The sequence below is a fragment of the Triticum dicoccoides genome, chromosome 2B, assembly GCF_002162155.2.
Source record: "Triticum dicoccoides isolate Atlit2015 ecotype Zavitan chromosome 2B, WEW_v2.0, whole genome shotgun sequence".
Classification (NCBI taxonomy): Eukaryota; Viridiplantae; Streptophyta; class Magnoliopsida; order Poales; family Poaceae; genus Triticum; species Triticum dicoccoides.
The window spans coordinates 259,429,989-259,436,132 of record NC_041383.1 but is presented as its reverse complement, the minus strand read 5'-3'; positions in this window follow the sequence as shown (position 1 = coordinate 259,436,132).

Below are 6,144 nucleotides of genomic sequence, written 5' to 3'. Positions count from 1 at the left end.
GATAGATAGTGGCGTACCTCTCCAGCGAGCCCCCCTCCCTGCTGCGGCTGGTTCTTCCTTCACCCCGGTGAGCCCCCCTCCCACCCCCTGAAAATCGACTGACCCAAAAAGTCGATTCAGTCGACTGAAGTATACCTAAATCGGAGCAGCATCGCAAGCAAGAGCAAGAGCGAGAGCAGGAGCAATAGAAAGAGCAGACCAGGCAGGGGACCGAGAGCAAGAGCAGAGCAGCAGCGTGAGCGAGAGCTAAAGCAGCAGTAGCTCCTACTGATGTGGACGTCGCCGCCGAGGGAGCGACACCGTGGAGGAAGTGGCCGGCGACGCTGCCGTGGATGGAGCTGCGCCGTGTCGGCTCGGTACTGAGCGCCGGCAGCACCGTGAGATCGAATCAATAAGAAAACGCGGCGATTAGTGTACAACCACTTTGGTGGCACCGATTAGGCCGCAGCTTCATCCAAGGAAACGGTGATGATGATGCTCTTCCGGTGGTGCAGGTGAAGATGACGGTGTGGGAATGGAGGTGGCGCAAAAGATGAGGGGAATGTCGGGGCAGCTCCTTGGAGGTGGAGGACGAGGTGGCTGAACCGGCGGGACGAGAAGATCGATGACGGATCCTCATCCGGTACGGTGGATGAGGGACGTCGAGGTGTTGCTGTGGATGACGTCGTCAGGGAAGAGGCTCCGGCTGGGTGGCGGACGGAGCAGGGTGTGGGGTTTCGTCACGGGTTTTCGCGGCCTCGGTGTACGAATGGGTGGGCGGATGGGATGGCAGTGGGGAACCATGGCTTAGGGACGCGCTTGTCCGAAATGTGGGGTAAGTTACAAAAGTACCCCCACCGATTTGAGGCGGTTATTTCGGTTCAGGGGTACCACGGACATTTCGTGTGTCGGGATTTCACAGGAGGTGGGAGTTTTCGCGCGCGTTGTAATTTCGGAATAGCAAGGCACGGGTTGAGATGGAGGGAGTTGTCGGAGCACAACAAGACAAAGATATATCTTAAATATTTCGGGCTAACAAGGCGCGGGTTGAAGAGGCGGGAGTTTCGCAGCATGATAGACAGAGACGCTAGCTTGAATTTTCAGCATAACAAGGCGCGGCTTGAAATTTCGGAAGAACAAGCTTAACGTGTACCCCAAAAAAGAAGACAATTTGCACCTCAACACGCACAACACACACACAAACACCATTTAGACTAGAGTAAGGTACACGTGCATTGCACGCATGAGATTTGGCAACCAAATTATGAATAAATACCACATTATAGCATGTAAGCTTTGAGTCATATATGCATGATATAGATGTTCGTTTAATTCTTATAGTTCATTTCATTCAAAATCATCTAGTTTTTATAAGAAAGCTAATCTATTTTAAGATTCATGGAATTGTGCGTTGTAAGACATAAAGTAAAAACAAATAATGGCAAATCATGTAGAAAAACATTTTGGCAATTCTGATACAGAAGATTCTAGAACAAATAAGAAGTGCTTGTGTTTTTATGTTTGTGCATTATGCTTAAGTTGAACCATGGAGTCTTCTAGATTATACATGTGGCGAAATCTGGTGGAATCTAGATGATATCCAACGGCCAGTAGTGCTCAAATTTGTCATCTTTGAACCATCGGATTCACCTCATCCAACGACCATCTTTCAAAGTTAAAGTTACCCGCACACAATATTAAAAAATATAATATATATAATATATATATATATAGGGGTATAGATATAGATGTGTGATGCGAAAGCCGCCCATCATCTCCAATTAGAATAGTGTGTCCATGCATGGATGCGACGTGGCCAAATGATGTCTGCCATCGGTATCTTAAATTCAAATCAGTCTGACCTTGTTCAATGTGTATACATTACAACATGCTCGTTTCCAAACCACACCGTGCAGATCTCCGTTATATTCATGCATGCATGAGTTTCAAACATCAGGATCCCTTATTCAAATATTTGAATTCAACTTTACATTGATTATGACCTCACCTAGTCTTTTACACCCACACAGTCATCTTCTCTTTATAATTGTACCACTAACTTCCTTTTGTGCATACATGCACACACACTACCGGTCGGCATTATCCATCGCACACATGCAATCTTTTTTTCAGGTCGGTCTCCCATGAAGGCACACACCGACAAACATCCCCCTCTCCATCATATCGGGCATTCTTTATCTCTCATGCGTGCATGCGCAATGATCGATGTTCCTCTATGTATGTGTGTATATAGCTAGGTCTTTCATAGTTTTTCACACAAACCAATCAATCGATATATCCAGTGAGGTCTCACCCTTTTTCCCACGTCCACATCGATCAATCTATACCTCTCTATATAGGATTAACATATATAGCTAATACACCCACATTAATTATATATCCAACGTCCCCCTCTCATCATCCATGCCTTCCGCTTCATCTCTCAGATGCGTGCACAATGGCGAAGACAGGGGGCAGTAAGGGCCCTGCCCCCCTAACATCACTATATATCGAGGCTAATATGAATGTGATCATTAGACAATTGCTGCTAAAAATGGTTTAAGTTCATGAATTGACCCTCCTCGTAAAGGATTAGCAATGCTTGGCCCCCTAGCAATATCGATCTCGCACTTGTGCATTTCTTCATAGTCTCCCTCCACTCGGCCCCTCGCACTATCTTCTAGCCCCCCACCAGATTTTGACACATGTACAATCTATCAGACTCCATGGTAGAACTTAAGCATAATGCAGAAACCTCAAAACAATAGTGGTTCTCTTTTGTTCTAGAATCTTCCATATCATAACTGCCCAATTCTTTTTTCTAGTTGAATTGCCATTATTTGTTTTTACTTTATGCTTTACAACGCACAATTCCATGAATCATAAAATAGATTAAGGGCTTCTTTGATTCAAAGGATTCTCAAAGGAATTTTGGAGGATTCTAATCATTAGGAATTTTTTCGATCTTGGTTGTTTGATTCGTAGGATTGTAAACCATAGGAATTTGTCCATATGATTCATTTGCACTAGATTTCATAGGAAACATCCCATCCACTCAAACCTCTTTGAAAGAATTCTGCGTTTTTTCTATGCACAATCAAACACTCGTACAATCCTGTAGAATTCAAGACGACATTCCACTATAATCCCATGTTTTTCCTATTCCCGCGTTCTTAGCTTTTTTATAAAAACTAATTGATTTTGAATGAGATGAACTATAAGAATTAAACGAAGGGCTATATCAGGCATATATGACTCAGAGCTTATATGCTATAGTGTGGTATTTATTCATAATTTGATTGCAAAATTTGATGCGTGCAATGCACGTGTACCTTACTAGTACTTTGAGTATGTGCAAAACACGTAAATTATAATACCAATGGTACGCTACACAGTGTCTCTCTTACAGTTCATGAAGCCACGTGACACATGTGAAGGCGTTGTCGCGACCTCCTTGCGTGGATTGATCACAGTGACGTGTTGCTGGTTCCAGAAGAATGTACTCGTCCTCCCTGAGCCATACTGGCGGTACATGCGTGAAGCGAAGATGTGCACGCATGCCACGCACGCACTCATTCCCTCGCACGCACACGCGGGTACATGGGCGGATGCAATTTTGTACCAAGATCCACCCCATGTGATAATTTTACGCGTGTAAAGTCGTTCACTTCATTGATGGTCAATTAATACAGCGCATGCAAATTGAGTGGACGTGAGGGCGGAAGAAAGACATTATTACTCCACTGCGCGCATGCGAGTAGTTAAATCATGGGTTGCTAGTAGTACTTCCATTGGTCTCCTTCGTGTTTTGTGCCAATTTTTGACAGTAACATAATATTTACGCATTTGAGCAGTGTAGTACTTGAAATTTATGTTCCGCTAAACTCATCGGGAGCCGTTTCGGGCCTCGAAACCAAAACCATCAATTAATCTTTACCTTGTTCCCATCACATTCGAAAGACTGCTCACACCTACTAGTACATACCAAACCTGAACGTGTTCCCACTATGCAGGTATTAGTACTAGTGCTAGTACTTAGGTTATAAAAAGGGGAACTACGTAACCGAAAATTACTCTATGTTTCCTCCTCATAAGTGCTTCTTCTTCGTCCGTCGTTGCCATGGCCGGTGAGCAGAGCTCTAGGTCGAGAACTACTCGTAACAAGGGAACGACAACTAAGGCTGCGGAAAAAAGAGAGGGGGCTCGCCGCCACGCAGAGACCTCGAAAGATCTCTCACGAGCAGGCGATGGCTCCCAGGAGCGCCCTAGCCGCGGAGGCGAACATGCCGAGCCGGCGGAGCTGGAGTCGTTATCCCTCGACGGCATACCTCTAGGGCATATTATAGCATGAATAATAAACTTTTATCATGAAATAACGAAATAAATAATAACTTTATTATTGCCTCTAGGGCATATTTCCTTCAATCTCTACGCCACGGCGCTACCTCTCCTCTCCCTCACATCCCTCTTCATATCCGTAGTGCTTAGCGAAGCTCTACTGAGATTTCGCCACCACCACCGCCACCACGCCGTCGTGCTGCTGGAGGACTCGAGCTACTACTTCACCATCGCTCGCTGGATCAAGGAGGTGAAGGCGTCATCAAGCCATACGTGTGTGGAACGCGGAGGTGCTGTTCGTTCGACACTTGGATCGGGAGTTCGCGTGACAGATCATGATTGGATCGCGAAGACGTCCGACTACATCTACCACGTTTCTCAACGTTTCTGCTTAGCGATCTACAAGGATATGTAGATTCAATCTCTCCTCTCGTAGATGGTAATCTCCTAGATTGATCTTGGTGAGCGTAGGAAATTTTTTGTTTCCCACACAACGTTTCCCAACAATGGCAACATGGCCAATGGGCACCATAGTTCCGCCAATCCTTGGGGACGCAGAAGTCATAGAGTGGGAAACCTATGTATAAAACTTCGAGGGCACCAGCTTAGTCAGGGAACCGACGAGGTAGTTTGGCGTTTTGGAGCCATCCGGCCAATTTTATATAGGCTCTTTATAGAAGGAGATCTTCAAATTTGTAACCCCTTGTGACCTATCCGGGGTATGGAAGGCAAGGTTACTTGCCAAAATAAAAATCTTTCTATGGCAAGTGGCACGCAATAGAATCACGAGTGGTGACGAAGTGTATAAAAGAAAAGGTCGGGGCGATGGTAAATGCATTTGGTGTGGGGAATGTGATGATCTTGATCACATCTTATTTCAATGCATTATGGCCCAATTTGTGTGGAGCGCTGTACGGACAGTAGCATGCTCCTCATGGAATCCGAGTGGGTTCTCAGAGTTCTATTGGCTGGTATCATCCACTAATGGGAGGGATAGGCGGATCGTGACGAGGAGTAAAGCTTTGATAGAGGGACAACTCATCAGACATCCAGTTGATCTGTTATACAAACGGGTGTCTTTCTTGCAGCTATGGAAGCTACTAGTGGACACGTGGGGGAGCTCGTCTCAAGGGTGCGAGCAAGATGCACTGAGCTTCGACGTTCGACATAGGGGACACCACTAGCAAGCCGCCGCCCCTCGCTATCCTGATAGCCTTTAGGCCCCGTTCGGGCCATAGGAACCTAAACAAGAGGATTGGAAAAGTTGCAAGATTGGAGAAAGACGCAATTCTAAAACATGGGAGGGTATAAAACAGAGGAAAAGGTAAAAGGCGTGCGTTCTGAGAGAGCACGTCAAGTGCCCACGGAAACTTGATTGAAGTGTACTGTTCATAAATTTTTATTCAGCTGCATCTGCATGCAAAGAACCTCCAGCCTATGACCCACCATGGAGTTGTTTATTGGTTGTATATTAATTTGTTTAGTCTGAAACCTGCGCTTCGCTTCGGCCATTCGCGAAAGCATGAAATCTTGGTGAATGTTTATTTTCCCGTGAAAAGCAAAGGATAAGACACCTTTTTGGAGGAACTGAGAATGTCATTCCTATGAAGCGAACAGGCTGAAAGGAAACTTTCCCACAGGAAACCGCTACCTGTACGATTCCTATGAAGCTCCTTTGAAGCAAACAGGGCCTTAGTGTTTTCTTCATGGAAAACGTTTACAATCAGTCGGTTGATTTCACGCTGGCGTAAACCGTATCCGACGCACGACACGCGTCCTGTGGGGCCACGCACCGCTCAACCTTATCTCCTCATCTCGTCTCATGCA